Source organism: Eptesicus fuscus, chromosome 23 (assembly GCF_027574615.1).
Source record: "Eptesicus fuscus isolate TK198812 chromosome 23, DD_ASM_mEF_20220401, whole genome shotgun sequence".
Classification (NCBI taxonomy): domain Eukaryota; kingdom Metazoa; phylum Chordata; class Mammalia; order Chiroptera; family Vespertilionidae; genus Eptesicus; species Eptesicus fuscus.
This window is the reverse complement of record NC_072495.1, coordinates 8,252,428-8,275,180: the sequence shown is the minus strand read 5'-3', so window position 1 is coordinate 8,275,180 and position 22,753 is coordinate 8,252,428. Positions and strand designations below refer to the sequence as shown.

The 22,753-nt window shown below is 55.3% G+C and overlaps 1 pseudogene; it reads left to right on the top strand.

Moving 5' to 3' along the window:
• Positions 1–1,434: 1,434 nt before the first annotated feature.
• Positions 1,435–20,811, top strand: LOC129148147 (aurora kinase A-like; annotated as a pseudogene).
• The last annotated feature ends 1,942 nt before the right edge of the window (positions 20,812–22,753 follow it).

The window sequence follows — 22,753 nt, the reverse complement described above, 5'->3', positions numbered from 1 at the left end:
CTTTCTTCCAGGCCCAGAGTAAGAATTTGGGGAACGGAGGAAGGAAATGGGAGACAGACACCTGCCTGGGGAAGCGGGTGGAGAAGAGTGGAAAAGAGAGGCCGGTGAGTGAACTAAACACGGGAGACAAAGAAATAGAAGTTTAGCCCAGCTGGTGCGGCTCAGTGGTTGAGCACCAACCTATGAACCAGGAGATCACGGTTTGGTTCCTGGCCAAGGGCCCATGCCTGGGATGTGGGTTCAATCCCCAGTGAGGGGCGTGCAGGAGGCAGCCGATCAATGATTCTCATCACTGAGGTTTCTCTCTCTCTCTCCCTTTCCCTTCCTCTCTGAAATCAATAAAAATATTTTTTAAAAAGGAAATAGAAATTTATATAGAGAGAAATAGGAAGTGGGAGAGAGACATGAAGAGAGAGACAAAGGCCAGAGAAATGGGAGATGGAAGAGAATAGATTGCCCCTCGGGGCGAGAGGAGGCCAACGTGTCGTGAATGTCATGCCCTCCGCCCTCTCCATCTGGCCTTGGAACTCCCGTGAAGTCCCGGGGGCCCCAAAAGAAGTTCCTGTCACCCCCTTCCCCTTGGGAGGGACCCCGGCCTCAGGGAGGCCTCAGGGAACCTCGGCTGCGTGGGTTTGGCCCGCCGCTCCATCCATTAGGCAGCGTCTGCGGAAATCACCTTTCAATTTCCTAATTACATTGTCCGCACCTGCAGCTCAGCCCGCCTCCTCGGACAGGTGGGCGGGCGTAGAGCTGATTCCCATCAGCCGCTCTCCTGGCGGCTTCGATAAGGACGCAGGAGCCGGGGTCTCCAGCGCCTCCACGCAGCCCCCGGCTATTTTGATCCAACTTAGAGGAGTTTCTGCCGACTTGTCCCACACCAGGCGGCCCAGATCCGGCCCCGGCGCAGAGGGGGCTGGGCTCCGGACAGGCCCGAGCTCCAAACTTGACCTCCGCTGGGCACACGCTGTGTGACCCTGGACGGGCGCCTCCACCTCCACCGGCCGCCTCGGTTTCCCCACCGGAGGCCTGGACATAAACAGCTCATTGGCTTGGATTGCCAGGCTGCCAGGAGATAAGCCTTGGGAAGCGCGTTTCCCCCAAGTGCTCTCGGGACGTCAGCGATTGTTCATGGATTCGTGTGAGGGAGTGTTTATTGAGTGGCTACTATGGATCAAGGGCCCCCGACGGCCCTGCAGATCCAGAGAGGAACGAAGCACGGTGCCTGCTCTCCCGCAGCCGGCAAGGGCCGGGGCTGCTGGGGAGGATGGGGAGGATGGGGAGGATGGGGCTGCTGGGGAGGATGGGGAGGATGGGGCTGATGGGGAGGATGGGGAGGAGGATGTACATACTCAGAGGGGTCCCCGCTGTGTGAGACCCATTGCCATGGCAGCGTGGAGAGAGGAGGAGAGGTGGGGAGGGCAGTGAGGGCTCAGGATGGAGGCGCTGTCAGCCCTGCTGGAGAAGGACACCCACCTCAGAGGCAGGTGCATCTTGGAGATCATGTCCCGCAGGTTGGGCAGGTGGGGGCACTGGCTGGCCTCAGCCCCGCAGGCACTGGGGGAGCCTGGATCTGCCCTTTGAGTGCCTTCTCTTCCCACAGCCCAGCGGTTCTCGAGGCGTGGAGAGGCCCGTTAGAGAGAGATGCCCCCCCCCCCCCCCCATAATGGTACTCTTAGCAACATTCTCAGAAATCCTCACGGCAATCTGCTTCAAGAGAAGGACACGCAGCAGAGACCAGGTGTGCGGCCCTGCCTTCAGCAACGGGAAACCAGACGGAAGCTTCTAACGCAGCAGTTTCAAGGCTTGGACAACAGGAGCCCAGGCCCCTGACCCCTGAGAGAAGGGGAGCAGACAGGGTGAGCCCCAGGGGCGGTGCCAGGCCAGCGCGCGGGATGGGCCAACCCGAAGAATTTGATGGCGTGAGTCGAACTCAAGGTAGAGGTCAGATTCTGCTCCTTGGAACCCTGACGCGGGCACTATTTTAAGGGCCATTTGACCAGGAGGAAACCCAGGCCCAGACATGTGAAAAGGTTCGGCTACTAGGGGGTGAAGCCAGGACTCGAACCCAGAGCCCATGCCCCTTGCCACAACCCGGCCCCGTGAGCGTCAGGCTGAAAGACTTGGATGTTTTCCTTCTGCCAGAGGAAACCGAGGAGGGTGTCGGGAGAACCAGCTACACGTCGGAGTGATTGCCTGTCCTTTCTTCCCTACCCCAGAGGTCTTCAGGAAGACACCGAAGGCGACCTGCTGCCTAGGGGAGAGAAGACTTGAACTTCACCCTTTAACTCTGACCCTCTGGGAGAAGCCAACATGTCCATCCCCTGCCGTGATTGCTTGTCTAAATAAAGATGGGGCTGGGGCTGGGTGGGGGTGGGGGAGAAGGGGGTGTTTCTCACTGGGGACAAAACCCCCTGACATTTTATCTTGGCCTCGCATGGAGACCGGCCACGCCAAGATATCGGTCTTATTGATAACAATAACGGTGGCGATTATTATATTTTATTTTCCAATCGTGGTAATTATTGTACATTAAATCATTAGCATTCATTATCCCTACAATGTGTAATTAGGACAATGGTGGATAGATTGCTCTCGACTGTAATGAAGTTTTTATAATTGTAATTTATTGGCATCAAATTGCCTTTCTTCAAACGAATCTGAACATCACGCTCCTCGTTCTGGGGAGGGGGGCGGCGATTCTTTTTAATTAATGTTTCTTGTTTGTGCCACGCAGGGGGAGCCGGCCGACCAGCCCCGGCCCCTGTGTCTGCGGGGAAGTTAACCAAGAAGAGCGAGTGCACCCTCCTATCAGTCATCGAGCAAGACAGGGCTTCCTCCTCCCCGCCCCCACCCCACACCCGCTGTCTCCCCTCCTCCTGCGGGCAGCCACAGGGAAAAACAAAACCCACCGTTTGCCAACGGGACAGAGGAGCTGAGCAGACCAGAGACCACGAGGCAGACGCGTGAAGCCCATTTGTTGCTGAGTGTGAGGAGAAGGTTTTTTCTCCTCCTTCAGAAATGGCTTGAATCGCCAGCCTCCGTCGTGGAGGGCATGGGTGTTGGCGGTGGCTTTTGGTTTTGTCATCTGCACGTGTGATGGTGAGGTTTAGTAGAGGTGGGGAGCCCTTCTCCCTCCTGCCCCGCCCCACCCCCGTCTTGTTTCTGCAAAGGCTGAGCGAGGCATCTCAAGGCATTTATTTCTGCTGTTGTAATAGGAAATTGCCTACATTCGACTGGTTCTGACCTACAAAAATGGCAATTTAATGGCCCAAATGAATCTCTTCACTGGAATGGTCATCAATAAAATGACTCCTCCCCAAAGATGATGATTAGGGGGGAGAGAGACGGCCATTCGTTTTTAGGCGATTGAATGAGTAAGAAGGGTGTCTGTAAGGGGGGCAGGCACCGGGAAGGAGGGGCAGACGGAGGCTGCGTGGAGAAGAGGAAGTGGCCTGAGAAGGGGACTGAGCTTGGCTGGCCACCCATCGTGGACCAGGCATAGGTCAGGTCTTTTCTGTGCAGAAGGAAAGCCACCACCCAGGGTGATGGTCCCCCCCAGGCTCGGAGCTCCCAGGCACCTGCACGGCCTGCTGCTCCAGCTCCCCCAGAAACAAATTCCTATCCGTCATTCCCATCCTAGACCAGACATTAGACCGGCCCGATCTTTTGCCTCCTAAACGTGACTTTGGTTTCCCAGTAAAGGAACGTGAGCTGGTGACGCTGGAAGAAAAGTGTTCTTAGGTCTAAAATCCCACTGCCCCTAAACAGCAGACCCGGAGGCAGATGTCTCCTGTTTATGCACCTGCTGGTTTGCACTGGGAGGTTTTGGCCTTGTCCGGGTGGACCAGGACTTGAGGAATCCTGGAAAGTCATGAAAACCAGGACTTTGGGTCTGAATTTATTAGTTGGCAGGGCTCATGGACAATGTCCCTGCCTTCTAAGAGATGCTGAGAGCCCTCTGGCCCATCTAGGTCTGGTTCTGAGGTTCTGAGAAGGGCTTTGAATTCTTCAGCACCAAGGACAGAGGTCAAGCAAGGCTCCCTTGCCCCCTACACACAAACACACACACACACACACACACACACACACACACACACACACACACGACGGGGCGGGGTGAACTACAGACTTTGATCAAGGGACAGATGGACTAAAGAAGAAGGTGCCATGAAGAAAGCAAAGGGCCCAAAAGAATGCACAAGAGCCGAAACCGGTTTGGCTCAGTGGATAGAGCGTCGGCCTTCGGACTCAAGGGTCCCAGGTTCGATTCTGGTCAAGGGCATGTACCTTGGTTGCGGGCACATCCCCAGTAGGGGGTGTGCAAGAGGCAGCTGATTGATGTTTCTAACTCTCTATCCCTCTCCCTTCCTCTCTGTAAAAAAATCAATAAAATATATTAAAAAAAGAATGCACAAGGCCTGGTGCAGGGCACCCTGAGAGGATGTAGAGGTGGGTCCCCGGCTTTGGGGAGCCCCGAGGCTAGCAGGGAAGGTAGACAGGTGCATAAATAACCACAGCACAGGTGTAGAGTACCACTGGCAGGCTAGCAAATGCTATGGGAAATCAGGGAAGACAGCTGTTTTCAGTAGGGAGTAGCTTGATGGAGGACTTCATGGAGGAGGAAGCCCCTGAGTTCGGCATGCAAAGAGATGCAGGATTGGGACTGGGTGCCCGAGAAGCGAGGCTGGAAATCAAGCAAGTTCCTTCCCCCTCTCCTTCCTCCACCTCCTCCTCCTCCTAATTCTCTTCCCCGGCGCCTTTCTCTTTCATCCCCTCTTCTTTCTCCTCTCTGTTCTTATTCTTCTCTTTCTGCTTCTTCCCCCTCCTCTCTCTCTTGGTCTTTCTCCTTTTCTTCCTTCTCTCCCCCCTAAATTAGTTCATAATAATGGACTGACTCACCCTATCAGGGCATCTGCCAGATATTCAGAACATGAGCCCACGTTTCAAACTTCCTCACCGTTTCAAACTCGCGGTGTGGGTTGAAATGGGAGTCGGGTGGAAATTCAGTTGTGATGGAGGCAGCGCCGCCGTTGAGGACAAAAGCTCGATACCCACCCCCAGGGAAGGTGACGTGAGGAAGGATTCCAGTCGAGCAGACCCAGGGGCAGAGCCAGCCAGGTCCTAAATGACCTGCGTGACCTTCGGCAAGTGGCCGCGTGACTGTTTCTGCAATGCCATTCTGTAAAATGAGAGTAAACGGGCCCCCTTTCACAGGTTGCCGTGAGGGTTAAACGAAACAATCTCGTGCCAGGCACTTAGTAGATGCTAAAAAAAGTTCCCTTCCCATCTCCTTTAATTAATGAATCTCTACACTTAAAGCGGGGTCTCTGGCTTCAGCGCGGGAGCCAGGCGCGGTGGGGTTGTGCCCGCAGAGGAGCGGAAGGCAGGAGAGGAGATGGGCTCGTGATGGGGTGACGGTGGGCAGTGGGAATCTAATTTCTCAGCAAACGCTGCAATTTGCCGGCCCTTTTAATTGTTATATTTTTTTATTATGGATACAAATTAAAAATAAACGGTGTGTCTCCATCACAGCAGGGATTAAAATTGTTCCCTAATTATTATCTTTGAATCAATCTAGCCTCCATGGGCTCTGCTTCCTGAGGTATAATTGAGGTGTGTGTGTGTGTGTGTGTGTGTGTGTGTGTGTGTGTGTGTGTGTGTATTTCCTTGGTTTGCAGGGGAGGCACTACCTTCATTTGATGTGCCCCATCGTCCCTTCAAACTCCGTTTCGTTTTTCCTTCTTTCTTTGCCCGGACTGTGAGGGACAGTAGAGTTGAGGGGACTTGAGCACTAGGTCCTCATCCCCATCCCACTCCTCCCACTGGCTTCTTTCAAAAACCAGTGTGCTCTGTGACATATGAAGAAGTGGGTGCATTTAAAACAATTACAGCCCTAGCCGGTTTGGCTCAGTGGATAGAGCATCGACCTGGGAACTCAAGGGTCTCAGGTTCGATTCCGGTCAAGGGCATGTACCTTGGTTGCAGGCACATCCCCAGTAGGGGCTGTGCAGGAGGCAGCTGATCGATGTTTCTCTCTCATCGATGTTTCTAACTCTCTCTCCCTCTCCCTTTCCCTTCCTCTCTAAAAAAATCAATAAAATATATTTTAAAAAAAGAAAAAGAAGTGAGTGCATTTAAAACAATTACAGTTTTTTCCAATTACAGTTTGACATTCAATATTATATTAGTTTCTGGTGTATAGCATAGTGATTAGGCATTTATATAACGTATGAAGTGGTCCCTCAGTAAGTTTAGCATCCCCCAGCACCATACATAGTGATTACATCTTATTGACTGTATTCCCTATGCTGTACTTGGCATTCTCATGGCTATTCTGTAACTGTCAATTGGTACATCTTCATCCCTTCACCTTTTTTGCCCGTTCCCCATACCTGCCCCTCTGGCAACCAAAGGTGTGTTCTCTGTACCTACGAGTCTATTTCTGTTTTGCTTGTTCATTTATTTTGTTTTTTAGATTCCACATAGAAGTGAAATCACATGGTATATGTCTTTCTCTGTCTGACTTGTTTCACTTAGCGTAATACCTTCTAGATCCATCCATGCTGTCTCAAATGACAAGATTTCATTCCTTTTTTATGGCTGAGTAATATTCCATTGTATGCATGTGCCACAGCTTCTTTATCCAATCACCTAGCCATGGACACATAGGTTGTGTCCATATCTTATTGTAAACAATTCCACCTTGTAGATAATGCTGCAATGAACACAGGGGTGAAGGTAACACAGGCTGAGTGTTTTCTTACAATACACATTATTATTCTATTCATTTTTCCTTTCGATTCTAAAGAAAATTAGGTTGAAACATGTCATGGGCCCCAAGCACTGCGTTAGCCTGTGCCGATTCCGTCCCCTGCTCATTCATTCATTCACCCATTCATTCATTCATTTATTCAGCAAGAACCTAGAGAGCACATTCTGTGCTAAGACCTGGGGATCCCAGGGTGGGCAGAGGCAGCCACGGCCCTGCCTTCACGTGGCTGATATGCTAGTAGAGGAGACAGACGCAGAACAAATGCCCCAAGCAGTAAATGTATAATGACTGGGTTAGACGGTCTTTTGAGAGCCAAGAACAAGGAAATGTGAGGCAGTCGGAGAGAGGGCGGGTCCGTGAGGGCTGGCACCCCAATCGGAGCTGCCAGTGAACTCTGCCAAGAGGGTGGGGAACAGCGTCCCAGGCAGAGGGCCCGGTGTGAGCAAAGGTCCTGAGGCAGCTCTGTAAGCCACTAGCAGGAGGTCACAGGTTTGGGGGGAATGAGGGATGGGCAGGAACCTCCACCAGGTCCAGGCATCTCATTAGGAAGCCACATCTGTCCCTTAGGGCTCTCGTCCGCTCACCCCGGATTCTCACCTCCCCAGCCCATCCCAAACCCTTCCCGGCGTAGGCCACCGGCTCTGGGCACCGAGCGCGAACCAGGGAGGGCTGGTTTGATTAGATCACTGTCAGGAAGGGACGGGAGGTTAATTGCTATTCTCTTTGTGAGTCTGGCGTGGCCAGGCCGCTCTGCTCACGGCTGTGTGTGTGTGTGTGTGTGTGTGTGTACTTACGTGTGCAGGGAAGTTTGGCCTAGAGCTGGGGGGAGGCCACAGGGGCAGGGGGTGGGTTGCACAAGATTTCTTTGGGAGTCCGGAGCCTTGTCTTGTCTGGTGTGCAGCAAAGAGGAGTACTTAACAAGCATTAAGGGACACAAATAATTCCCCCTTTCTCCTCCGGGCCCATTCTTCCCTCTCTCTTTTCTTGTAAATCCTGCTCCTTGCATGTGAATAGCGGAATGGCTTCATCTGGGACCTTTAATCAGATCCCTGGTCGGCACTCGGAGGGCAAAGTGCCCCGGGGATTACCTTTTCTTTTCGGGTTTCTCTCCCCCAGGTTCGCCGCGCCCCTCCCCCCTCCCCCCCGCCGCGGCTTCCTCCCGCGTTTGTTCTCCGCAGAAGTGAGTGAGGAAGGTTTAAAGGGCGGGGGAGCGGGGCTTACAAACTTAAGGGGATCGGGCCCTATTCAGGAGGCCTTGTCCGCAGGCTTCCCGCTTTTGTTCCCGCGCCATTCTTCAGCTGATTTCTTCACTCCAGTAAAAGCACTTTAATTCCCTTTTTGATACGGAGAATCCGTCCTCTTCCCCTCGCCCCCTCCCTCTCCCCACCCCACACACCCCATTTCACTTTCTCAGACCCTTTATGCGGCGTCTCCTCCGCCCCAACAAAGACCTAACATCCTCGCAAAGTATTTCTTTCACCGGCCGAGTGAGGCTGCGGAGAACGGGGGGCGGGGGGGGGGGGGGAGGAGGGGGGCTTCTCTGGGTGGGGGGACCCTTGGGTTCGGCAGCAGCGGGCAGCGAAGGCGTGGGTGCTCGCACGTGTGTGGGGTGTGGGGAAGGAGAGCGCTTGGGCGTGTGTCTGGGTGAGCGTGCCAGCGCAGTGGAGACATCCGGGCCTGGTGTGGGCTTGGTCAGCATTTCTGAAAGGAGCCGCTTCCTCTGGGGGAAGACACCGGGCCTTCAGCCTCCATCCCCAACATCTCCATCCCCCAACCTCTTGGGTGCATCCCTGCTGAGCCCGGGGCCCTGAGGTGGGGGGGTGGGGGGCTTTGCAGCCCCGTGAAGATGTTTGGGACCCGGAGGAAATGGGCAGCTGCAAAATAGGAAAAGCAAGCTCCCAACTCAAAAGGAATAAGCGCAGAACTTGAAGTCCGCACGCCGTACCCGGCACAACCCGACCAACCGTCCATTGGCGTTCAGAGTCGTTCCCTGCCTGCGGAGACAGTGTGGGCAGGCTTCCCCTTCTTCCCAGCGGCGTGAAGAACACAGGACCAGCCCCCGCCTGGGACCTGCTGGGAACTGACTAACTTGCTGCTTCCATCCCGGTTCCAATCCCGGCCCTCCCTGGAAGCGGTGACCATCTTCCTAAACGCCGTCTTTCTCTTTCGGAAATAGTTTTTGTCGCCTATTTATAGTCCCCAAATCATACCCCCCTTCGTTCAGATTTTTCTCATTCTGCAAGGATTTCCCAAGCATGCCTGGGGCCTGCAGGCGGTCCGAGCCAACCGCCATCTCGGCGAGCTCCTCCTCACCCGATTGCCAAAGGAGAACTCGGAAAGCCCTTTCCAACAGTTTACACCAAACACCAGCTCCATGTCCTGCTTTTGATGGTGTTTTTGTTTTTAAATATGTTTTTACTGATTTCAGAGAGGAAGGAAGGGAGAGGGAGGAGAGAGAGAGAAACATCAGTGATGAGCCCTAACCGGTTTGGCTCAATGGATAGAACGTCAGCCTGCGGACTGAAGGGTCCCAGATTCGATTCCTGTCAAGGGCATGTACCTTGGTTGCAGGCACATCCCCAATAGGAGGTGTGCAGGAGGCAGCTGATCGATGTTTCTCTCTCATCGATGTTTCTAACTCTCTATCCCTCTCCTTTCCTCTCTGTAAAAAATCAATAAAATATATTTTTAAAAAAAGAAACATCAGTGATGAGAGAGAATCGTTGATTGGCTGCCTCCTGCACGCCCCACACTGGGGATCGATGCTGCAACCTGGGCATGTGTCCTGACCGGGAATCGAACCGTGACCTCCTGGTTCATAGGCTGACGCCCAGCCACTGAGCCATGGCGCCGGGCTTGGTGGGTTTTTCTATGACGTGGGAAGGAGCCCTCAGCTGAGAGTGTCTAGGTGCCTACTGACACCCGCCCAAGGCCTGCCTCCAACCCCACTCCCATCGTGGGATTCGGGTGTGCCGGCCGCGACCAGCCTTGGCGTCGCCATCCACGAAATGGGAATAACAGACCCGCCCGGCTCTTCACTGAGCAAGAAGCAATGTCCCTGCCTCCCGCCCTGGAAAGATACAACGCGCTTTCCGATCTTGCCTTCTTTCTGTCTGAAATGTGAGAAAGATGAGTTCCCGCTTCAGAATGTCGACAAATCGAAGCAGGGCCATTTAAGAGAAAGTGGCCGGGCCGTAATAGCCCAATTGGGAGTCTGCGCAGCTGAAGGGCCGGCTCCCTCCCTGCCGGCGGACGGGCAATTACCACCAGGCATTTTTCGGGCAAAATAGAAGGCAGAGAAATGGCAAGTAGGAGCCCCAATTATCAAGAGTCATTCTCAGGATGGGGAAAAAAAAACCACATAACCGCTCCCTTATCCTGCTGCTGGGAGCTGCAGGCCGGGGAGACTCAGGCAGGTAGAGCCGTGAGGATATTGTCTGGTCTTATTTGGCCTGAAGGCTGGGCCCAAAGGAGGAGGATTGGCGGGGGCGGGGGTTTGGGAGCCAGGCTTCTCCCTCCGATGGGTGTGTCCTCCTCCGCTGGCCCCTAAGTAAACAGCGGGGACCTTCACCCCTCTGAGCTCCCAGAGGTGCAGACAGAAGGCACCGCAGCTCCAGCCCCCGCGAGGGTTTCAGGCAGTGGGTGCTGGGGAACACCTACCAACAGACTCAAAACCCCAAAGCGCCTCCCTCTGTCGAGTTGGTCAGTCTCCACGGTGTAAACCAAGCATGTCAAACTCGCGGCCCGTGGGCCACATGTGTTTATTTGGCCCGTGTTAGCCTTTGAGTTGGACATGCTTGGCGTCAACACTGCCCATAGTTTCGCCACCCAGATGCCACCCAAGGAAATACCCGCGAGCGCACAGGAGCAGCGACCTGTAGTCCTGTGATCAGGAACTGGCGGCTTCTGGATGTGTGTTTCCTTGGATTTTAATACGGTTACATCCTCAGTGTATGTAAAGGACAATTTAATGAAGGCCGCGCTGAACACCCACCCGCCAAATTCCTGTGAACGGGACCGATGGCTCTTGGGAGCCAGGAGGAGCGGCCGCAGCGCCCGGCGGCTCAGGGTCCTCAGAGCCCACCCACTCCCCCTGCGCCTGCGGGTGCTCCCGGCCGCCCATCAGCACATCTGTCACTTTGGGATCAGAGGAAACCCAGAGGCAGCTCGCCAGGCCTCGACCTGGAAACCAGCCTTCCAGGGGAGCCCGAGCCGGGGTGCGGATTAGGAGAGTGAGTTCCCTTTTCCCCTCACCTGGAGTTTTGTTTTCAAAATCACAAGCCTGTGGCCTCATCATGTGCCAACGTTCGTTCAACAGCAAACCCTCAATGCCTACTATGTGCCAGACTTGGGAGAGGGAGATGGTACGGCCATCCTTCCCTCGACAGGCCAAGCAGAGACGCCCTGGCTCGCTCCCCTGGGGGACAAGGCGGTGCTTCCGCTGCTCAGGGTCCCCACACTTTCCTACTGCCCAGGCTTTTCTGGGGAGCTTCCCGCCAGGGGGACTGGGCTCCCCTCTCTTCGTCGCCTATTTTCTAACAAAGTTTCTTCCCTCGGATCCCTAGAACGTTCCTAAATTAGCTGATGTAGCTCAGTATTTTTAGAAGCTCATGTAACTTGATTATAGAGCTGCCGTTTGCACAGATGAGAAAGCCGAGGAATGCAGTGTTGGTGAGGATGTGGGGAGCTCATTTGCATAAAGCACCTGGCATGACTTTGTCCAATGAAATATGCAAATACTCCGTGACTCAGGGGCATAGAGGCCAGGAAACCCACACAGGTCTGTAAGGGGGCACCTATGAGGGTGCTCACCACATGTTTACGGGGGAGTTGGGGCACACAGGCAAGTGTGGGGGGATGCCTCCGATGGCCTCATGCCACACCCCCTGGGCCCCTGCCGTTGCCGTCCACCCGGGGAGTCCCCACCTCCGGACGGGCTGCGTGCCTCTCCCTGGCCTTCTCTGATGTGGGCAGGCTCAGTCCATGTGCCGGAAGCGGGCATTGACTTCCGGGAAGCTCTCTGTGACTGAGTCATTTCTCACAAAAGTGTACGAGGTGTGTGTTCGATAATCAGGCCGTGGCAGCTCCGAGTTCTTGAATTCAGTAGTTATGTGGTGGCCGGGTTGTGGTCCTTGCTTTTAGGAAATGCTTACTGAAGGCAAATAGTCCAACAAAGAAGAAAGCAGACATAGGTAGAAAGACAGATAAACCAAACGGCTCAAAATACTAACACGTGGGGGATACAGAGAAAGAGTGTGCACATGCTCATGGATTTATTACTCTTGCAACTTTTCAACAGGTTTGCAACCTTCTTAAATAAAAGGAAAAACGGAAATATGAGGGTGGCATTACGATTGTCCCCATTTTACAGATGGGGAAACTGAGGCACAGAGAGGTTAGCACCCGTAGGCCATGCCCTAGAAACATTGCCTCGATTATTTGTAGGATGAGGCTCAGAGACATCACCTCATCTGTTCACCATCCCACAGCATGAAAGTGGGCAGATCTCAGCTGTGAAGAGCCCCTCGTGTCTCCCCCCGCCCCCCAAAGCTATGTGGGCCTCAGGCGGGTTTGGACGAGGCAGAGGTCAGAGAGCGGACTCTCTGCAGTGGGCCTGCACCTCAGTGTCCTCCCAGCCCCGGGGTGAATCTTTATGGCGCCCTTTCCTCCCTCCCTCCCCCCGCCATCCACCGCAGAAGCCTGACCTAGGAGCCCGCCGCCCCCTGCCCCCCATCTCTCCCATTCACTTTGCACCAGCAGCCCCACTGGGGTGGGGGTGGGGGGCTGGCGAGGCAGGCTGGGGATATTTGCCAGCAAACATGAGATGTGTGTTAAACACTCTGCCACAGCTTCTCCCCACCCGGCAGTGTTTGCTCAGCAAACACCACGGATTCCCCGTCCCTCTGCCTGGGCCTGGGCCTGGGCCCCCGGAGCAAAGCTTGTCCTTCACCAGCCTCCCGCCCCAGCTCCGCCTGCCCCCTCTGCCCCCAGCCAGGCCTGTGGAGCAGAATGGGCCCTCCTCCCTGGGCCTCGTCCCAAGAAGTGTGGGGAGGTGCAGTGCTGCTCTGGTTTGCTGGGGTGTCCGGGCCTTGGGTACCACCTCGAACAGAATTCCTCCGGCGCTGGGATTCTGCAATGAGCGGGAGGTGGGTTTTAACCAGCTTTTTCTCTGGTCTCTGTTCCACCCATCCTCCAGGATCCAGGAAGTCAGCTTGTTCCAGCTCTCATTCATTCATTCATTCATTCATCCATCCAAGAAGTATTTTTAAAAAAATATTGATTGATTGATGGGAGAGAGAAACATCAATTTGTTGTTTCATCTATGCATTCCTTGGTTGATTCTTGTATGTGCCCTGACCTGCGATTGAACCCCTAACCTTGGCGTATTGGGACAACGCTCTAACCAACTGAGCTCCCCAGCCAGGGTCCAAGAAGTGTTTTTTCAGTGCCCACATGTGCCAGGCAGGGCTGTGTGCTGGGGACCCTGCAGTGCCCAAGACGAACATAGTCAACAGAGCTGCTCCCCCCTCCTGGAGTAAGGCAGTTAGCAGGCAAATCCACGAGGCCTTTGGAAAACAGGGAGAAAATAAAGCAGGTGCTAAAGGGGGCGCTGCTAGCCAGGGTGTCCCCAAAGGCCCCTGGCAGGAGGCGGAGACACCAGTCACCGTGCCGTTCCTCCTTCTGCCTCCCACTCCCTGGGGCCAGCAGGGCGCGGCTGCAGATCTTGTCCCTGTTTAAAACGCTGGCGTCTTACTGGTCATCGATTCTAAAAACCGACAGAAAACTCACCGAGCCTAAAGCTCACCACGCCTAAGAGTACAGTTCGGGGGTTTTAGGGCATGCACAGTTGTGGGCGACCACCCCCTGTCACCATTGATTCCAGAACATTTCCCACCCAAGAAGAGCCCACACCCACGCCCACGGCGCTGTCCGCCCGCTCCTCCGCCCTCGGCAGCCACAAGCCTGCCTCTGCCTCTGGCCTCGCCTCTGCTGGACTCGCGTGCATTTCAGACGTGCCTTCGGTGTCTTGCTTCTCTCCCTTCGCAGAGTGTTTTCTGGGCTCATCCACGTTGTGGCATGAGTCAGCACTTGGTCCCTTTGGATGGCTGGATGGTGCTCCATTGCGTGCCCAGACCACATGTTGTGTGTCCATTCATCTGTGGGCAGACATGTGGATCATTCATGGACTTTCATATTCAAAGTGATTTTTTCAAAATATTCCATCAAAATGTTACTTTTCGTGGGTACTGAGTTTTCTGGCAGCTCCCTAGATCTCGCACCCGAGGCACCTCACCCTCCGTCTCCGATGGAGGGGAACCGGGTTTCGGAGAGAAGGCAGAGAGTGAGGGTGCTGAGGGGGACGGAGTGGACACCGGTGGGGAGGGAGCTCCAGGCAGAGGGAACAGCCAGTGCAGACACCCTGAGGCAGGAACAGGCTGGGGATGTGTGGGGAGCAGCTGGGCTCGGATTGGCTAGAGCCAGTGAGCCGGGAGAGGTGGTGAGGCTGGGCGGGGGTGGAGGAATGAAGGGTGGGGAGGAAGTGGCGGGACTTTGTGGCAGGGGGAGGAGGGTGCGTTTCCTGTGAGCCCGATGAGGCCATTGGTTCACTTTGAGTTGGTGAGTTTACAGAATCTGGTTTTAGTTTTAAAAGCTCACTGGCTGCTCTGTGTCAGGGTTGGAAGCAAAACAGAAAGCGGGGGTCCTTAGGGGGGGACTGTCGAAGGCGTCCAGGTGAGACCCCATGAGGCCAGCAACAGACCTGGAGAAAACGGTCGTCAGGTAGATGTTGAACACACAGAGAGAAGGCCCATGCATTCATGCGGCGAACAATTATTGAGCACCGACTGTATGCCAGGCGGCGCCACATGCTGGGAATACAGTGGGACACGAAGCCAGGCGGGGTCCCAGCCTTCACGGAGCTCAGAGACATGAACCAAGGAATGGCCATGTGAGCAGGTGAGACGGGAGCATGGAGGCGGGCGGGCTGCTGCTGGCCCGTGGCTGTTTCTGGACGTGGGATCCATCGGTCAGAGGAAGACCTGCTGTCCCACTGGGAGGCGTGCCCCAGACACTTCCGCTCCCTCTGAGGACGCGTCGTGGAGACAATGTCCCCACTGTCCTGCAACGTGGCAGCCTCCTCCAGAAGACGCACGTGGCCTCCCCAGGTGACCCCTCTGCGGGGGAGACCCCGGCTTTGGGCGGTTGAGTCACCCCAGGACTCTGAGTTGGTCTTGTCTCCCTGTCTGGTCTTTAGAGGGAATCCCGAGGCTGTAGGGAAGGCTGAGAGGGGCCATTAGCGCTCACCAACCACTTCCCTCAGCTCCCAGACGGGCCGCCTCCCCCGTGACTGATGAGGAGTCGTGGCAGGGGGCTGATTCGGAAGAAACGAGGCTGGGAGACCCCTCAGATCCGGCACGGGAGACACCCCATTAATCTTTAACAAACATGAAGTTCCATGAGGCCGGGCCTCAACTAATGAGGCCTGGTTTCCCAGGACTCCCCGGGGAAGAGGAATTAACCACGGAGGTCCCATGAGCAGGGAGTTGCTTTCCCAAGGAAGGAGGGCGGGCTGGCTCCCTCGCTCATGCCAGGGCCACCTGGGCCGGTTCCCTGCAGGCCAGGCCATAAATGCCACCGTTCCCTCAATGGGTCCCCTTATACACACTCAGATTTTAAAGCGAGGTGCGATTGACACACAGTTCATCGCATTTATGTCAAGTGCACAACTTGGTAAGTTTTGCTACATTATACACCTCAAAACCATCACAGTCCCTATAATCAACACCCCCATCGCCTGCAACGTGTCCCTTTTGTAGTTCTTCCCCTCATCTAGAACTTCAAGGGCATAAGGACCCTAAAGCTAATCCACTTAATATTCTAGAATTTTGTCATTCTGAGATTTTACTTAACGCATTTCCTAAAAGTTTATGATTCTTAGATGCCATAAAGGAAGGGCTGTATGCCTTTAGGGGTTCCATTAGGCAAGATTGCTCTAATCCTACCATTCTATGGTTCTAAGGTCCTACAAAGCTAGAATTTTAGACCCTCTCGGTCTCATATTTAAAATTCCATCATGCTAAGGTGCTTTTGTGGAGACTCCTAAAATTCTAAAATAACACAGCGCTCAGTTTCTCTCGAGCTCATAGTCTGGAACCCTCTCACTCCGAGATTCTAAGATGCGAACTTGGGCCCACGCGTCGCCTTTCCGGCACGTGTTCCCAGGACCACCAGCTCCATCCCAGGTTCTGCGACCCGGGCGGCACCTGGCCCTGGACCGGAACTTGAAGATCATCAGCTCTCGATGGCCAGCGTCTCCATCCTCCTTGTGCCGGGACATGGGCTTCTCCTAAAAGCATTGAGGGTGGGGCGGCACCGGCTAATTAAACCAAGTGGCCGCCATCCGGTAGACGACAGGTCCCTGAGGGGACAGAACGCAGGACCCAGACTCTGTGCTGAAGGCTGCCTCCCAGGCAGGCTCTTGGACCTGCTGTGGACTGAGAGCTGTTTCTTCCCAGCCTTTCCCACCTTTCTTTCCTGTTTTGGAATTTTGCCTGGAGCCTGTCCTTGCTAAAGGCCGCTGGTCTCACTGCCTAGAACTGGGTCCCACGGCCGCCTAGAGCTGGGAAAAGTTAGAAGTATTTCCGTGACCGTCACTGCTGCCTCGGACAAAACCAGAGCTCTGTTGATGAGGAAGAGAGGAAAGATGGACACTAATGGTGACCAGCAGCACCTGCCGTACCGATGACCACGCAAAAACACCCAGGTGTGCGCAGGATGCCAGCACAGCTGGATCCAGGGGCTCAAAGGAGACTGGCAGGCGGGAGGGTGACTCTGGCGGCCCCACGCCTGGTGGCAGGAAGGCTTCTGCAGGCGGACCTTCTCTCAGGTTCGCATTTCGAGAAAGGAGAGTGCGTCTTTCCTGCTCCACACGCTGGGGACGGGCTCGTGGTGGAAAATCCACACTCTGATGAGTGGATTCGCACAGTGTCCCTCCCCGGGAGCTGCAGGTGAAAGCACATGGACACAGACCATGGTGGGGAGGGGGAGGTCCAGGTGGGGAGGGATATTGGGCAGGTAAAGCCACCTGTTTCCATTGTAGGCTGGGGGTTGAATGAGATCATGTATGTCAAACATGTAGCCAGGTGCCTGACCCATCATCACCACCACCATCTACCACCACCATCACCATCATCATCATCACCATCATCATCACTGTCACCATCACCATCATCAGCACCATCATCATCACCATCACCATCACTATCACCGTCACCATCACCATCACCATCATCAGCACTGTCACCATCATCACCATCACCATCACCATCACCATCATCAGCACTGTCACCATCATCATCACCATCATCATCACTGTCACCATCACCATCATCAGCACCATCATCATCACCATCATCAGCACCATCATCATCACCATCACTATCACCGTCACCATCATCATCACCATCAGCAGCACTGTCACCATCATCAGCATCACCATCATCATCACCATCATCATCACCATCATCAGCACCATCACCATCATCAGCACCATCATCAGCACCATCACCATCATCAGCACCATCACCATCATCAGCACCGTCTCCATCACCATCATTTATCCTGCCTGCCCCAGGAAGATTGCCATAGTCACAAAGCTTCACAAAGATTAAAAACAAACCCAAAACACTAAAGCTCAGTTCCCCTGCCCATCCTTCGTCCCATCCCCAGACAAGCCCCTTCCCAGCTTTTGCTGGGGCTGAGAAAGGTCTCCCCCCTAACAGGAGCTTGGGGGAATAGCACATGGACCCCCTTCTTTTGATTCATCTCCCTCAGTGTTCCAGGCCCATCCCCGTTGGAGAAAATGTCTCTCACACAAGATCCCTCAGCAGCAATTATCTAAATGGGAGGCTGGGAGGGGAGAACCATTTAGAATCCACTTCATTGCGGGATTAGCTAATTAATTAACGGTTTCACTGACAACTCGGTGGAGAAGTGTGTGTTAAACAGGAGCGCAGTGGGGCGTGATTTATAGACTGTCTCACAGCCCCCATCCCGGCCTCTCCAGCCGAGCGCCCTCCCTCCTGCCCACTCCATGGCCCCCAGAGCAGGGAAACCTGCGGGGGACCCTCCCTGGAGCTCCCGCTAGAGTCCTGGGGCCTGGGCTGCTGGATGAGGGGGGCCACAAGGAGATGACAGAAGGGCAGCCGAGGAGGGAGGAGGAGGGTGGGCTGGGGTGACAGGGAGACAATGAAGAGATAACGAGGCAGCTGAGGCTCCAGGGGTGGCTGCATCTGCCCCTTGCCCCCAGCCCAGAGCCACTCCATCTGTGCCCGTCCAGGCACGCGGGCCGCAGGCACCTGCTGGCCACGGCGGCTCCCTGCCTCCCAGCCGTTTGTGGCTCTCAGCACCCCACCCATCCTATGCACGGAGTAGAGAGCACTGTTCAGGGAGCCCAGAGGTGTGGCGGGGCCCGGCATATGCACCTTGGGAACCCCGATTCTGAATGCCATGACAGCCTAAGAGCGGACTTCTAGGCTTGCTCATGGGGACCCAGGGATTTGGTCCACGTGGTGAGCGCAGCGAAGCCGAGGCCCGCAGTCCAGCTCTGGATTCTTATTGCTACCATGGAGGCTCTCAGCCCGGCTTCTGGGGTGCGGAGAAGAATGTGGGGGCCCCTGAGGTTGCAAGGCAAATCTTCATAGAAAAGAAACAGCATGTGGCCAGTCGGTTACTGAACTTCCCAGAGCAAACAGGATGTGGGGAGGCGGGTGGGAAGAGGGTATGAGAACTGTGCACCTGACTGTGTAGCGCATTTTCCAGGAAGATTCTCTGAGACAAAGGGAGGTGGAGACAGCTAGCAAAGGCCTCAGCCCATCTTCTGAGTAACCCAATAGGAGACAAGAAGACCATAGTGCTCAGCCGGTGAGGAACCGGAGGAGGGACTCTCACCAATGTGGTTCAATGGCCTGTGCGCGCTACTCCAGGGGTGCCTGCCTGCCCACAGACACCCGCTCTCGAGAACGTATTCCAGCTCTCGTTTGCACCATCCTTCTGTCTCTGAGTCCCTTATTGGAATTGGGACAGGTGAGCATTGCTCACACAAATGTTTTGCATACAGACAGGTGGGCATTTTTCCGGGGAGAGGGTCTGGCACAACCACAGAAGGGGTGTGTGACCCCAGAAGAGGTCAAGCATATATATATAGATTTTAGAGAGGAAGGGAGAGAAATATCAACGAGGAGAGAGAATCATTGATTGGCTGCCTCCAGCACACCCCCCTACTGGGGATTATATGTGCCCTTGTCCAGAATCAAACCCGGGACCCTTCAGTCTGCAGGCTGATGCTCTATCCACTGAGCCAAACTGGCTAGAGCAGGTTAAGCATCTTTAAATGAGCTTCTCTGAGCTTCTGTTTCCCGGCCCACGATTCTAGAAGAATCGTCTCAGTCCTTCACAGAAGAGGGCAAATGCTCTTCAGTTCAGCCCACGGGGTCCCCAAAGGGCTGGGTCCATCTTCCCCTCCCCGTCCCCTTCCCCCAGCACCTCCTACTGCATCAGGGACCCTCCCCCCCCCCCCCACCCCGCCTTGCTCGGCAGGGACTGAGAGAGGACGGGTGGGGAGCCTGGGCTGGCTCACGTCCCCCCGGGCGGGTCTTTCTCCCAGGAGAAGGAACATACCCACTGGGTCCTGCCTGTCTTGCCATCTTACTTACTGGTTAAACCACAATCCCACCCAGTGATGGTCCAAAACGTGTTCTGGTGACTCAGCAGTTTCCGCCTCAGCATCCGTTACCTGCCAGCAGTGGCCAGGCTCAGCGGGTCTTTTTTAAAAAAAATATTTTATTGATTTTTTTTTTTTTACAGGAAGGGAGAGGGATAGAGAGTTAGAAACATCGATGAGAGAGAAACATCGATCAGCCGCCTCCTGCACACCCCCGACTGGGGATGTGTCCGCAACCAAGGTACATACCCTTGACCGGAATCGAGCCTGGGACCCTTCAGTCCGCAGGCCGACGCTCTATCCACTGAACCACGCCGGCCAGGGCTCAGCGGGTCTTGTGTCCTTCGAATCCCTCCCAGCAAGTTCCTTCACAAGCACAAAGGCTCATCTCCGGCCGTAAACCGGTTCTGAATCTGAAGCAGACACCATTGCAGGCCACCAGTGGCCCTCGGCCCGTGTCCCGGCCACCGAGTGACATGCAAAAGCGTGAGCAGCCCCGGGGAAAGAATCCCGAAAAGGGAGAATTCAGAAAAGCAACGAATCGGGGGGAAAAAGGCAACGGACTTTGGAAGATTTGGAAATGGGCGGCCCTCTGGGTAAAGGAAACGAGGGAATGTGTGCTTGGCGAGAGGGAAGCGGAGCAGGTCCATCCTGGCTCCGAGGGCGGCCTTCACAGCCCGGCTGGAGGAAGCAGGCGCGGAGCGTCTGCTGAGAAGAGAAGTAGAAACGCAGGCCCACCTCCGGCGTCCAAAGACCCCCCCCCCCACCCCCATGGGTGTTCCCTGACGCCACCAGAGCGTACCCAGTTCCGGAACCCGCGCCTCCTGTAGCTGCCTATAGGGCACGTACAGCTGTCCGGGTCTGATGAGCAGAGAAGCGCTGCTTATATCACAGATTGGCAAGTGCCCTGCCAGACTGCCACTCAGAGAGTTCTTCCCAGAGACGTCACGCGAGAATCAGCTCCTCGGACCGTCCGGCTTCACTGTTTCCTCACCTGGAGGCCAGGTGCAAGGGCAGCGCCCGGGCCCCTCTGGGCGAAGGGTCCCTGGGGAAGGTGAACTCGGAGTGGGTGGTGGGCAGAGTGGCCCCTCTGTCCCGACCCCTGATGCTCAGGAGCTGTGCAATTGGGAGGCACGTTCGTGCGCTCCGTGATGCCCTGCTGCGGGCTCTTGCCCCTCCCGGCGATGGTCCTGTTATTCTCATTGTAGGATTCATGATTGACAGCCTTCGGGTTCCAGCAAACCGCCTCACCCAGTTTCCAGTGGACCGCCTACACCTGGCCCCCACCTGCACCTGTCCCACCGGTACCTCTGACTGACCTTTGGAAGAGACATAAACAGCCCTGGCCGGTTTGGCTCAGTGGATAGAGCGTTGACTTGCGGACTGAAGGGCCCCGGGTTCGATTCCGGTCAAGGGCACATGCCTGGGTTGCGGGTTCGATCCCCAGTAGGGGGCGTGCAGGAAGCAGCCAATCAATGATTCTTTCTCATCATGGATGTTTCTATCTCTCCCTCTCCTTCCTCTATGAAATCAATACAAATATATGAAGAAGAAAAAAAAGAAGAGACATAAATATCCCGCTCCCCCTACTCTGCCCGCTGGCGCGGACACACTGGCCTCGGCCCGCTGTGAGAGAATGGAGTGAAATTTCTTGAACTCTCACAACGTCTCTTGGCCTGGCTCCTTCGGCAGGGACCTAACAGCAGTAACCTGCCAGGTACCTGACTGTGTGTGTAACTTACTGGGTGCCCACACCTGGTAAAGTTCTCAGAATGACTATGTGATTCTTTAAATGTTGAAATAAAGAGATGTGCATGGGAAAAATATGTAAATATACATAAAAAGAGAAGCCAGGGGATCCATGCTGCCCTGGGGTAGGAACCATTGTTCCCATTTTATAGATGAGCAAACGGGCATTAGGAGAGTAAGTGACAAAGCTAGCAAATAATAGAGTTTAGTGATGATTATATATATAATATTTACCCTAAAATATGTATCATTCCATTAGACTAGTTCCCAGCACGGCGAGGACTCAGCAATGTTGGTGTTACTATCATGCTGTACGCATAGGGCAAGCAGAACCCACTAAGACCCTGGCACGCGCCACCTCATGGACCTCTCCCAGTGCTTCTCCCAGCCAACAGGAATAGGAGGCACAGAGAGGGCAGGTGACTCCCCCGAGGTCGCCCAGCAGCCTGCGGGAACTTGAGGTCTGCCCCCTGCCTCACCTGAGACCCCTTCCAGCCCTGAGGTTCAGCTCCCAGAACGGGCCAGGCTGTGCAATCCACCCTGTGAGTTTTCAGGTGGGGAGAAGGGGCTCAGAGAGGGGCAGGACTTGCCCCAGGTCACACAGCATGTCAGGGGGGCAGGCGGGGCAAGAGAACCTTGACCTCCTGCTGGCCTCAGCTCTCCCCAGCTCAGAGTTCAAGGATGCAGAGAGGACGGGAGGCGGTTAAACCCAAACCAAATACAAAAAGGCTGGCCCTCAGCCCGCTCGCACCTAGCCCCGCACCCACCCCACCCCATCCGCGCCTCTGGGCGGCGGGGAACAGATTTCCCGGTTCACACAGCGCACAATGGCCTCGCTCAAAGGCGCGCCGCGGGCATTGTTCCGCCCGGCGCCCGCGCGTCCTACCTCCGTGCGCGAATTAACCCCCGTCACCCCCGCCTTTGTCGCCGCGCACTTCGGGGCGGCCACAAAGGCGCCAGAAACCCCTGCCGTGTTAGGAAGGTTGGGGGTGGGGGTGGGAGGCAGCCGCGGGGACGGGAGCGGTGGGGGCGGGTGGGGGACAGGTGGGGGAAGCAATCCGGAGAGGATGCGCGCCTGCAGCAGGGGCTGGGCGCAGGCGGGGTGGGGGCCCTGGACATGGGTGGCGGCAGAGGCAGGAAGGAAAGGGGGCTTGGAGCAGGGAGTGGGGGGAAGGAAAGGGGGCCCCTCCACCCTGATTAGACTCTCTGCTCTTCTCCCTCCGTCTGTGACCCCCGCCTCTCATCTGTCTGTCTGTCTCTCTCTCTGTGTCCCTCTGTCTGTCTATCTAGGGGTCTGGGTCTCCCCGTGCCCCTCGCTCTCTCTTTATTTCTCCCTGGGTATTTGACTGTCTCAGTTTCTATCTCTGCCGTCTCTCTCTGGGTCTCTCGCTCACTCTTATTTTCTCTCTCTCTCTCTCTCTCTGTCTCTGCCAGCTTATCTCTCGGCCTCTGACTCTCGGTCTTCCTCTCTCCCTTTGCCTCTTTCATTCTCTGCCTCTGTGTCTGGGTGT